This window comes from Bubalus bubalis, chromosome 9, assembly GCF_019923935.1.
Source record: "Bubalus bubalis isolate 160015118507 breed Murrah chromosome 9, NDDB_SH_1, whole genome shotgun sequence".
Classification (NCBI taxonomy): domain Eukaryota; kingdom Metazoa; phylum Chordata; class Mammalia; order Artiodactyla; family Bovidae; genus Bubalus; species Bubalus bubalis.
Genome location: NC_059165.1, coordinates 48,282,716 through 48,295,990, shown reverse-complemented (window position 1 = coordinate 48,295,990; position 13,275 = coordinate 48,282,716).

Sequence of the window (13,275 nt, the reverse complement as noted above, 5' to 3'; positions counted from 1 at the left end):
ATATTTAAAGGAATTTAGTTTATTTACTCTGTGGATTCAGTGTAGTTTCATACAAAAAATAATCTTCAGGACAGAAAGTGGTCTGTGTCACACCTGGAGAAGCTCTGGTATTATAAAGTGAACCCAGGATTCAGGGCAGGAGGCCTGGGATCTAATTCTCACTCAGTACTGTCTCACAGGAAGTTCCCTTGTCTTGGGTTCTTTCTCTGTAAAATGGGAGAAATCAGGCTAAAAGATCTCAAGGATCCCTCCAATTATGTCGTGCTGTGATTTAGTAAATGATCAACGTGTCTAACAACTCATTCAGTCATTCAACAACCGATTTTTTCAACACCTGCTATTGATGGTATTTATGCTGGGATGAGCCTGGACATAGCCTCTGCCTTCATAGAGCTTAAAGTCTAGCTGTAATTGGCTATTTACAAGAGAATGTCAATTATTCTGAAAAATAGACAGTGGCGTATTGGCACATTTTGGAAGGCGCCTGACCATTTTCTCCCAGATCTCCTGTCCACTCAAATCCTGACTCTTCCTCCCCAAACTGCCTGCATTTCAGAACAACTGCTGCCTCTGGGACCAGGAGATGCAATCCTCTGAGTGCCTAGCTTGGGGGGGGGTGGGCACTCTCCTGAAGAGTCTTCCCTCCCCACACGGGGGCTGAGAGTGGGGAGAGGGATGGGCCAGGGGAAAACTCGGGTGCAATAAAATGGGGAAAGGGTCAGTGAAGGCAGAGGGACAAAAGGTACCAGCCCGCTGCTTCCGTTACCTCACTGCAAGTGCTAGAATAAAGATACCACACTTTCCTATTCCTCTGCAGGGAGATAATGTAAAATGTCACTACGCGACTTTTTAACTAACCCATCGATGGGAATCCATGAATAGGAATCCATCCAAAGAACTGTTTTAACCTTTCTGCCTCAGTCTTCTCTGTGGGTTAGGGATAAATGTATCTATGCCCATAAAGCAATTAAGATCCTTAGCACAGTAACTGGAACATTTTACTGCTTCTTGTCCACTCCATGCATTCACCAGACCCAGAAACAACTCCCTAGCTTGCCTAGCCTTCCTGGAGTATAACTGTCTTTTGTTTATTTTATTTTATTTATTTTGGAGTGTAACCTTCTTGTTGATTATCTGTGACCCTTGCTCTCAGTCTCCCTTTGGACCCAGAAAACCCAACTTTGGAACCCTGGTCATTCAATTTATGGCCCCTGGGTTGAATGACAGAAGCAGGTATGCTTGGAACACTCAAGAAATCAATCAAATTCTTTTCTATGAGTGTTCATTGGAATACTAATGACCATTAAGAACAGCCAGGAGGCTAGGATGGATCTGATCCTTTTTTTTTTCCTAAAAGACTTTTCCAAATTCCCTTGGTAGACACACCCAGCTCCTGTCTCTATTAACACTAACCCCAGGCCAGTCCCATCACTTCACGGCAAATAGGGGGCAAAGTGCATCACTGACTCAATAGAGGGGAATTTGAACAGACTCCAGGAGATGGTAAAGGAAAGGGAAGCTCGGCATGCTGCAGTCCAGGGGGTTGCAAAGAGTCAGACACAATTTAGAAACTGAACAAAAAAGCGAGAGGCCATTTCTATGTGCCTTGCTCTAACGTGCCCTATCTCATCTCCAGAATAGATCATTTTACCCTTGGTTTAAAGAGGCATGTCCCAGTACCTCCATAACAATCCTAGACCCTTTAAAATTTATCTATCATCCAGTGGTTTCCCATCTCCCATGTAGTTAAGGCAGACTTCTCAGCTCTCCTTCAAGACTCTCCAACATCTGACCTCAACATATGCCATCATCTTTTATGCAACTTGTACTTAATTCATACTTTAGTGATTATTCTCTGTAGACTGCTCGCCTGCTTTCTTGGTTTTTCCCAAGTTCAACAAATGCTTATTGGACTTTAAACAAAACCTTTCCCTTTCTGTATGATCTGTTAGAAATTTCAGATGCCTCCAGGCATATGTGTAGATTTGGTTAAATAGCCCAGTTTAACACAAGAGGGAGGGATGGAGCCTTACTGAACTGGAGAGTATCTGGTCTATAAAAGATATTCAAATTTAAAATGCTATGAACAAAGTAGTCACCAAACAAAACACATCTGTTGGCCTAGGACCTTCAGAAAATCATTGCTATCAGTTCTTTAATAATACATCCCCAATTCCAAATGAAATTATACACAGACTTTCAATATATTAACACATAACAGTAGTGTTTTATCAGTGTAAATTTATTTTCTGATTTTAAACATTGTTTTGGGAATTTCCTAGAGGTCCAGTAGTTATGACTCTGGACTTTCACTGCCAAGGACCCAGGTTCAATCCCTGGTCAAAGAACTAAGATCTGCAACCTTCTCAGTGGCTTGGCCAAAATAAATAAATAGCTAAACAAACATTGTCTTATCTGTTTGTGAAAGCCAGTCAACATGAAGAGCAGGCACTGATGATCACAAAAACTTAAAACTGGGATTTAGGTTTCAATCATAGACTTCAATCAGCCTCACAGCCAATTCATTGAATAATATATTTTTTATGCCATAATATTGAGAGAATATCAATTTATAGATATAGTTGAAAATGGGCACAGTTTTTAAACAGCTCATTTTGAAACACAGAATATTTTGCAGTCAAACGGAGAATAACTCTTGAGAGTCCCTTGGACAGCAAGGAGATCAAACCAGTCAATCCTAAAGGAAATCAACCCTGAATATTTACTGGAAGGACTGATGCTGAAGCTGAAGCTCCAATATTTTGGACACCTGGTTCGAAGAGCCAACTTACTTGAAAAGATCCTCATGCTGGGAAAGATTGAGAGCAGGAGGAAAAGGGGGTGACAGAGGATGAATGGTTGAATGGCATCACTGGCTCAATGGATATGAGTTTGAGCAAACTCCAGGAGATAGTGAAGGACAGGGAAGCCTAACGTACTGCGGTCCATGGGGTCACAAAGAGTCAGACACGACTTAGTAACTGAACAACAAACAGAGAATAAAGGAGAAGCTTGATTCCAAAGTCTACACACACAGAAAAAACTTAACCTGTTAGTTAATCCCTGATATTTTGTAGACTTCTCTTTCTCAGAAATACAAACCCTGATATTTAACTGCATGTGTGATGAACAGACTTTTAAAAACTGAATTTCCTCAAGTTCTTTGCAGATAGATGTGGTCATGTAACTAAGTTCTGGCCTAACAATGCACCCAGTAGTGTCGTATGCAACTCTGGGGAAATGTCTTGCTGACAGCATGCAATTGGGGTGGGTGGAGCTTAAGCAGCCACTTTGGAACACAACATTTAAAGCCCATGTGGAGTGTGGCAGAGCAGCAAAATAGAGTGAATCCAGGTCTCGCATGATCATGAAGCTGTGGAGTCCTATCCCAAGGAGAGAGGTGCAAGGCCTTGCACCAAGGCCACCAGGGTGGAGACCACAACCAAGGTTACCTCTGAAGCTAACCCTTTGTAACTGTTGCCAAAAGCCCCCTTGATCATCACCAGCAAGCTTCCTGACCCCAAATTGGGCCAAAATGCCTACCTAGGTACTTACCCTATAGTGCCCTAACAAATCACCTAATGCCACCCTTCCAGCAGGGATTTTCTATGTCTTGAGACTATAAAAATTGGCTGCTAACCCACGAAAGGGCTTTCCAGGTGGCACTAGTGGTAGAGAACCTGCCCGCCAATGCAGGAGACATAAGAGATGTGGGTTCGATCCCTGGGTCAGGAAGATCTCCTGGAGGAGGGCATGGCAACCCACTCCAGTATTCTTGCCTGAAGAATCCTGTGGACAGAGAAACTTGGTGGGCTACAATCCATAGGGTCACAAAGAGTCAGAGGGGACTGAAGCGACTGAGCAGGCAACCCACGAAAAAAGCCTCAGCTCTCTCTTGAGCCAGCCTCTGTTCTAACAGCATCCTGTTGGCTCTCCCTGGTCTGTCAGGAGGTCAGCCTGATGCATTTGCAGCACCCTCATTATCTTTGCTCCCTGCTCTTAATAAACTCACTCCCTTCTGAAATACTGTGTGTCTGGAAATTCTTTTCCAGCCCACACTCGGGCTGCCCTGACAGAAGCCAGAACTGCAGTCCTTGATAACTTGCCTCCAAATTTTTTTTGTTTGAGGGCAGAACATATTTCTGTGTTATTTAAGGCATTGCTATTTTTTCATTTGGTTTTTGATACTTACAGCTGAAACTGTGATACAGAAAATTAAACTGATAATGGTCTTGAATGGGTTAAAATTTGTTACCTGACACTAATAAGTGTGCCTGTTGTTCCTTAAGATGTTCAAGTGAGTCTAATATCTAAAACAGCTGATGGGGAGCAGAATATGCCACTCCAAAATATGAAGGATGATTCTCAAACTTTTGGTCTCGAACCCATTTATTGCATTAAAAATTATTGTAAGGGAGTTTCCTGGTGGCTTAGTGGTTAGGATTCTGGGCTCTCACTGCCATGGCCCAGGTTCAGTCCCTAATTGGGGAACTGAGATCCCATAAGATGTGTGGCATGGCCAAAAAAAAAAAAAAATTGTTGTGACTTTGAATAAATGTTTTATTTAGTTATATTTGTCAATATTCACTGTGTTAGAAGTGAACACTAAGACCTTTTTAAAGAACAAGAATATACACACACCCCATTAGGTATTAGAGTAAAACAACATCTGGAGCCAACACATCACGTACCCTCTAGAAAACTCCACTTGATCCTTGGGAGGGAATGATAGTGAAAGAGGCAAATAACATCTTAGTGTATTATGAGCATATAGTTTGGAACTTGTGGACCCTTAAAGGGACCCCCAGAACCCTGGGGCCATACTTTGAGAACCACTGATCTAAAATATGAAATTTTAATCAAATATTTGGGGAAGCTGGACATACCTTCAGTGCTGTAAGAATCTCAGAACAGGATGATGCCTAAGAATCAGCAGTAGATAGTTGTTGGGGTTTTGGGGGGCTACCAGCACCCATTCTCCATTCTTTGGGCACCATGCCTTGATTTCCCTCTTGGGTAATGACACCCACTCCTGCATTCTCAGTCCAGCTTAGAGAAAGAGGCTAAACTAGGCTAATTCCTAGCAGTAGGGCAGTAGGAATGAGGAGAGGAGAGAATTTGATGGGGACAGGAATGGTTTAATTACTTAAGTTACTTAGCATTGCAGGCTCCATGATAATAGTGACTGTTTCACGGAGGAGCATGAGGTGGAAGGCTGGTCTGAAGCAAAGGATCTGGCTGTTTTCCTCCTGGGCTGGACTAGTAGTGGATGTGAGATCCAGAGTAGAAACAGCCTCTCCAAGTTCACACTGGGAGGCCCATATGAACATGAAGCCAACAGGAGAGAGACAGAGACCCATCCTGGGACATTGGTCTGAGTCCCTAAACCAGCCCAGGGCAGCTGTCGCTATTTGTCTGCTCTTCTGCTTAATCTGAAGACCCTCTGTTTCGCTCGGGGAGCTCTCTGTCCATGTGCAGCCAACACACCAAGCTTCCTAGACCTCCTTACAATGAAGAGAGAGAGCATGTGACTCAGGGCTGGTCAATGACTTGTAGGCAGGTCTGTGCCTGGAAGCTTCTGGGGAAACTTGTGATAGGAAGGAGCCTTTGCTCTTTGTCCCTGTCTTCTCAGATTGCAGGCATGAGATGAGAAGGGGAGCAGCAGAGGAGCGAGAGGCACCAGGAAGGCTGCCAGAGGAACGAGTTGCTTTACAGAGTGAGATAAACGTGTTTGGATGCAGACATCTGTGACACACAGCAGCCTGCGATCCCTACATGGTAGACAGCCCTGCTCCTGGCCTTTTTGTTTACAGGAGCCCGTCAAGTCCCTTTGGGGCTTATGCTGCTTTGGCTTGGGGGCTCTGTCACTTTCAGGAGAAAAAGTCAGATTTCTGGCTCTGAGGAGATCTTGTATTTACTCAAGTGGGTGGCTAACCTCTTCTCACGTCTCTGAGACAACGTGAGCCCTAGTCATAGCTTTAAGACAAGAGGAGATGGTATTTGTTACGTGGCAGAGGAGAATCACCCTGTGGTTTCAGAGGAACAGTGGAGCAGGAGGGTGAGAGAGGAAGAAAGTCCCGGGAGAGGGCAAAGAGCAGCCTGAAGGAGAGCAGAAAACGTGTCCCAGCTTTGGAAAGGCACTGAAACAGCGTCTGGGGCCACTGTCTGGGTCATGCACATAATTCTGATGACTCTACAGCCAAGCTATGTAGGGGAGGCTCCTCCAACTTTTAGCAAACTGCAGTTGGCCCTCCCACTCCTGAGACATGTGAAGAACTGCATTCTTTGGGGGCTGGGCCTCTCTGTTCTGGACTTTTTCTCTTTCCTGGGGAGGGTCAGGGAGAAGTTGGAGGGAGAAAAAGACTTCATGTGAGCATGTGCCAACTTTACAGTCAGAAAATCCGAATCGAAGTCCTGATTCTGCACCAAATTGCTGGGGATCTTGAGCTATGTATTTCAATTCTCGAGACTCAGTTTCTTCCTGTGTAAATGATCATTGTAAGAGTCATCTCATAGAGTTGTTGCAAGGGTTAGATGAGCTGGGAAGATGTAACATGAAAGTGTTACATGAGGAGTAACCACTGGGGGAACCGGGCAGAGAGTACAGGGACCTCTGAGTACTCTTGCTACTACCTTGCAGCTTCTTATGAATCTATGATTATTTCAAAGTTAAAGTTCTAAAAAAATTCTTCTTTTTTTCATTAATAGGAAGAAAGAGACAAAAATTTACAAGGCCAGGTGCAGGGTTTTGTATTTTCCTAGCAGTCGAGCAGTAGGAGTGAGACGATGAGAGAATTTGAAGGGGACAGGAATGGATTAGTTAATTAGATTAATTACCTAGATCCTTTATAATACTCTTAGAGATATAAAGTAAAGATTATAGAGCTTTTAAATGACTAGTGGTGGTGGGACTTTGTTTTCTTCGATCGTGGCTCTGCCCAGACTAGGCTGCTCGAAGCTTTGGAATTTTCCAGGGTTATGCTCGCACAGAGGCAGGTCAGCTATTTTGATCCCCTTTCATTGCTCCAGCCCCACCACCCTCGCAACAGGCTGCCCAGCCGTCCCAAACCCCGCAACATTCCTCTCAGAAATGTGGTCAGAGTCAGGAAATAATACCTTGGTCCCTGGGTTTTTCTAGAACCTTCTCTAAGATACCAAGTCTTTCAGTCCCGTGACCTCATCCCTTTCCTCCTGTGTCTCTGGAATGGATTAAAAGCTACTACTGGTGCCGGAGGATATTATATTAGCAAGTAATGTGCTTAGCTCAGAGCCTGGCACATAGAAAGTGTACATTAAATTCAAGCTATCACAGTTCATGGAAAGCATCAGGACAAGTCAGTATGTGACCCAGCCCTGCTATCAAGATGCTGATGACTTTCACTAAATCTCTCAGCCTCTCTGGATCAGTTCTTCCTTCTCTGAAATAATGAAAGAGCTGACAGAAAGTCTGAGCCATTCCCTGCTAAGAAGGTGCCCTGGCTTTGAAACACTGAGTTATCAATGCCTCAGTAAACTACACCTCCTCTAGGGAACTCCCAGCCCAAGAGGGAAGGCTACTGAATGACAGAGAGCTTTTCAAGATATTTGGCCGGAGCTATGCTGACTCAGAAGAAACAAACAGTACAATTCTCAGTCCTGAAGGTAACAAGAAGTCCCCTGCCAGTCCCCAGAGAGAAAGCCCACTGTTCGCTCATGGAACGGGGCAGGGCTTTCATAGAATTCTAGAATGTCAGTGCTGGAAAATCTCTTAGGGAGTTTCTAGTTCAGGGGTTTTTAAGCCATGTTCTGTGGGAGCTTCCACAGTTCCACAAACTGTTAATATTCATCTCCTTTTGTATTCCTCAAACTGTATTTAAAACTGTGACTGGAAAACAATGAAGACACCAATATTGGTCACCCGTAACTTTCAACACATCAGAAAGGAAAATTCATTAGTATGTTGTGGCAGAGTCCACTGATATTGTCCCCTAAATCTACCCTTCCTTCTTTGTTGTGGAAACTACAGTTGGTGTGGGCAGGGCGGGGGGGTCCATGGCCACCCAGGTTAAACACCACATTTCTCAGCCTCCCTTGTAGCTAGGTAAGGCCATGTAATGAACTTTTGGTTAGTGGGATATAAGTAATGGTTGTGAGTGCTACTTCTGGGTGCTTTTTTTAAGTGAGGGTCTATGCTCTTCTTCCCTTTTCTCACTGGCTATAGTGTGGACATGATGCTGAAGCTCAGTCAGCTACCTTGGACTTAGAAGTCTCATGTTGAAAATGATGGGCAAAAATAGAGAAGGGATCTTGGGTCATTGATGATCATTTCATTTACCTGCCTGTTTGTGGCTCAGATGGTGAAGAATCTGCCTGCAGTGCAGGAGATCTGGATTCAATCCCTGGGTTGGGAAGATCCCGTGGAGAAGGGAATGACAACCCATTCCAATATTCTTGTCTGGAAAATTCCATAGACAGAGGAGCCTGGCAGGCTACAGTTCATGGGGTTGCAAAGAGTCAGCCATGATTACCATTTAGTTTTAACTTTATTATATTGAGTTCCTGGATTGTTTATCTCCAGACTTCATTTGTATGAAAGAGACATAAACCTCTGTCATATTTAAAATGAAGTCACTCAGTCATGTCCAACTCTGCAACCCCATGGACTGTAGCTTGCCAGGCTCCTCCATCCATGGGATTTTCCAGGCAAGAGTACTGGACTGGGTTGCCATTTCCTTCTCCAGGGGATCTTCCCGACCCAGGGATTGAACCTGTGTCTACCTGCATTATAGGCAGACGCTTTATCCTGTCATATTTAAGCCACTTTTATTTTCTTGTTGTCGTTTTTGATATTTTGGTGCTCGGCTTGTGGGATCTTAGTTCCCCAACCAGGGATTGAACCCAGGTCCTTAGCAATGAAAGCACAGAGCCCTAACCATTGGACTGCCAGGAAATTCCCAAGCCACTTTTATTTTGGAGTTAGTGCTTGTTTAGTCTCTAAGTCATGTCCAACTCTTTTATGACACCATGGACTGTAGCCTGCAGGTTCCTCTGTCCATGGGATTTCCCAGGTAAGAATATTGGAGTGGGTTGCCATTTCCTTCTCCAAGTAAGAATATTGGAGTGGGTTGCCATTTCCTTCTCCAAGGAAACCGCCAGTTGTAACTACCACTCAGGTCAGGAAATATAATTTTGCAGTCATACAGAAGAACTCCACATGCTCTGACTCAATCACAGCAACCTCTTTGCTCCTAAAAGCACAATATCCATAAGATGTTATGGAAAAATCCAAACGAACTCTCAGGCCAACCCAATATACAGGATAAAGTTTAAGACTTTGTTTGACCAAAGGCTTCCTCTGGTCAAAAGTTAGAAAATAATGGAAATAGTGTGACCACCTCATTTTACAGAGGGAGAACATGAAGTTCAGAGGGGAAAGGACTTTCTAATATCAATCAGCAAATTAGTGGCAGAGAAAACTAAGACTTTCTCTGACACCTTAGCATTTCATTTTCTAATTCTTTCTAGGGGAAGGGGCCCTCGATACAAGGAAGCCTTACTAGTTACTCAAGGATAGGAAAGACTTGCAAATACAGTCTGTTTAGTACAGGGCATTTCACCCTTGACCAGCACCAAACCTGGCTCTTTTCACTCAGATCTCAGGGCAGAGAGGCTGCCAGTGGTTCTCCCCAGATGGCTTTGCATTTGAACCTTGAAGGATCCATCAGCAAAGGTGGAGTCACAGACACAGAGCCATGCAGTGGGGATGCTAACTGGATGAAGTGATGTCAGCATTTCTCAGAACCCAGCATAGGGCATTTCTCCCATGGTGCTGTGTGCACCCACCCTGATACACAAAGGTCCTCAGAGAGCTCTGTGGTTAAGTGTATTGCTGAGTCTCTAGGACCAATAGGAGTGAGATGCAGGCTGGAGCAAACCCAAGCTCTTCTGCCATATTCAATCAAATGTTGTGACCTGCATGGGGCTACTCCCAAGTCAGAATTCCAGGGAATCCCTTGTGTTCATTAAAGTCAATTATGTTACACGGTGAAAAGTGCCCCTGTGCTTTCATGTAGGACCTGATAGCATCTCATATTAGCCAGACTCCACAGTCCTCTCTCTCCTAGAGTTTTGGATGTTTAAGGATCAGCTTATTGGCTTCTGCCTTATCCTATGGATTAAAATTAGCAATCAAAGTTTAGCAAAGATGTTATTATATATTCCGTGTTTGGGGGTAGAGTTGTGTTCTGAGGACTCCAAGTTTTGGAAACAACACAATCTCTCCTTTTGGAAAATCCATGAATTATGGTATTAGTATATTGAAGGCTCTGTGAATTCCCAGACTAGAGAATTTTGCTTGATTTTGACTGACCTAGCATTTCCCAAACTTTTTTGACTTTTGGCTCTTGTGTTTCACTAACACCATGGCAAATGATGCTGACCCCCTTTGAGGGATAAAGGATGCATTGATACACATGGATCCCATATACAACATGGCTAGAAATGCACCCTTCTGGCCCAGGTAGCTCATCTTTCTGGAAAAGTACAGAATTATCCCATATTCTGTAAAAACCCATTCCTAACAGACCCAAGAAGCAGTTGTGGAACTGACCTCAACCTGCCTAGTCTGGGGTGGGTTCCCACTGGCTTGGCCTCAACGCCTGGCACCTGGCTTGTTATACCAAGATCCCTGGCCAGCCGGCAGCCACCCAGTGTGTGTCTGGGCTTGTTTTTCCTTCCTCTCCCTGCTCTTTTTAGAACACGGCTGAATGGCTCCAGTCTCCTGGCCCTTCTCCCAGCCAACACAGGACCCCTCCAAGTCTGGCCAGCTCCTCTCCCACCCGCCTTGAAAAACACCAGCTCCAAGCTGGGAACCACAGTGCTGGGCTGTTTTCCTCTGTCCTGCCCCACCAGAAAGCCTTCCCTTTGCCTGGGCTTCCTTCCTGGGGCCTTGGCTGCCCACTCATTTTTAACTCATTGTCAGCCCAGTCACCTGAAGAAAAAGAGACTCGCAAGAGACCCAGGATGAAAGAGTCTTTAATCCTGTGGCTTTTGGAGTTTTGTTTTTAGCAGGAAAACCTTATTTCCAAAACAAATTATTGTGAAGAATTTACCAGTTTATAGAACAGGTAAATAAGGACATTTATGGCAGGCTTGTTTATTCCAGCATAACACTGGAAAGAAACGAAATGACCATTGGGAGGGAATGGGTTTAATAAAATTATGGTGAAGTCATTCAATGGAATATTATGCAGCCCCCTAACAACATGAAGCAGTTCCCAATGATAATGACAGAAGTGCTAGGAAAATCCTTCCTCCATATGGAAAATGTTTGGTTGATAATTTAATTTGGGGGCAAAAATGAAGATTACTGCTCACATTGCTATAATGGACCAATTCCTATTCAAACTTGTCTGATATTTTTATGGTACTTAAATATGATGATCAAACATCCCAGTTCACCCAGAACTGAGGGGTTTCCCAGGACACAGGATGTTAAGTGGTAAAACTAAAAAAATCTCAGGCAAGGAGATGAAGTCGTTCTCCTATACTCAGCAAGTTAAGACTGTTTTAGAAAGAATAAGATCATTACTAATTTTAGCCCCCAGTATATTCACAAATAAAATTGAACCAATATTTGTTTTATAAATAGAAGGGCAAAACTATGTGTATTAATATGAAATGTGGAATCATTGTAAGATGCTGTGAAATGCAAAAAAAAAAAAAAAAAAGCCAAAGTACAGAACACTGTGCTAAGTATGTTCCCATTTTTTATGTTTTCTCTCTTTTGTTTTTCCTAAAGTTCAGGATCAGAGAACAGTAAAGGATTTATCTGTATAATATAAAAATGAAGTTTATGACTTCTTGTCTATTTGTGTACCCCATTGTAAAATGGCTGGAATGATTCTTACCAAGTTTTGAGAATATATTTGGGAGGGTCTGACTTAAAATATAGGCTTCGCAGGTGACTTAAAATACAGGTTGCTTGGTGGTTTGGTGGTTGTCACTAAGTCGTGTTCAACTCTTGTGACCCCCATGGACTGTAGCCCACCAGACTCCTCTGCCAATGGGATTCTCCAGGCAAGAATACTGGAATGGGGTGCCATGCCCTTCTCCAGGGGATCTTCTGACCCAAGGATTGAACCTGCATCTCCTGCAATGCAGGTGGTCTCCTGCACTGCAGGCAGATTCTTTACCAACTGGGCCACCAGGGAAGCCCCAGGGGTCCTTGGGAGGGTATGTCATAGAGATAAGCAGTCATTCTCCAGAGAAGTGGACTCTGATTAACAAGAGAGGCCCACAAAGTCACCAATTGGAAAAGATGCACCAGATGGGTTTGGGTCCACTGACAGAGAGAATGAAAAGTGGTTTCCAGTCAATGTCCAAAGAGTCACAAGGTAGACTCTCCAAGTGGAAGACCTTGGTGTTCAGGCTGCTTCCCATGTGAGGAATGGGATCAGATGTCCATGCATGTAAGGATGATTGTTCCCAGTGGAGTTACTCTTTTGGATCTTAAAGCTTGCATTTGCAGACTATTCCTGAAAGATGCTTGTGAAATTGGTGATAATCAGTGTCCCCAAGGAAGAGAACCATAGATCTAAGATGAACTGGATGTTCATTTTTCATTGTATATCTTGTTGAACTGTTGGCAGTGTTTTCCATGTTTATATATCATCTTTTTTCTTTTAATTTATGAGCTATTACAAGCACACAAAGAAAGTTTAGAGAATAGTAAGTTATTGAACCTGCATCTCCTGCAATGCAGGTGGTCTCCTGCACTGCAGGCAGATTCTTTACCAACTGGACCACCAGGGAAGCCCCAGGAGTCCTTGGGAGGGTATGTCATAGAGATAAGCAGTCATTCTCCAGAGAAGCTGACTCTGATTAACAAGAGAGGCCCACAAAGTCACCAATTGGAAAAGATGCACCAGATGGGTTTGGGTCCTTTGTATGTACCTGCTGGCTTAAACAAATCTTAATGTTTTGCCATATATGGTTGTATAGAAAAACTTATAGTTTTCTCCCTGTGTCTTTCTCCTTTACTGTCACACAGAACACTTTCTTTTTTTTGCCAATTTATGTTGGAGAAGGCAATGGCACCCCACTCCAGTACTCTTGCCTGGAAAACCCCATGGATGGAGGAGCCTGGTGGGCTGCAGTCCATGGGATCGCTAAGAGTCGGACACGACTGAGCGACTTCACTTTCACTTTTCATTTTCATGCATTGGGGAAGTAAACGGCAACCCACTCCAGTGTTCTTGCCTGGAGAATCCCAGGGACGGGGGAGCCTGGTGGGCT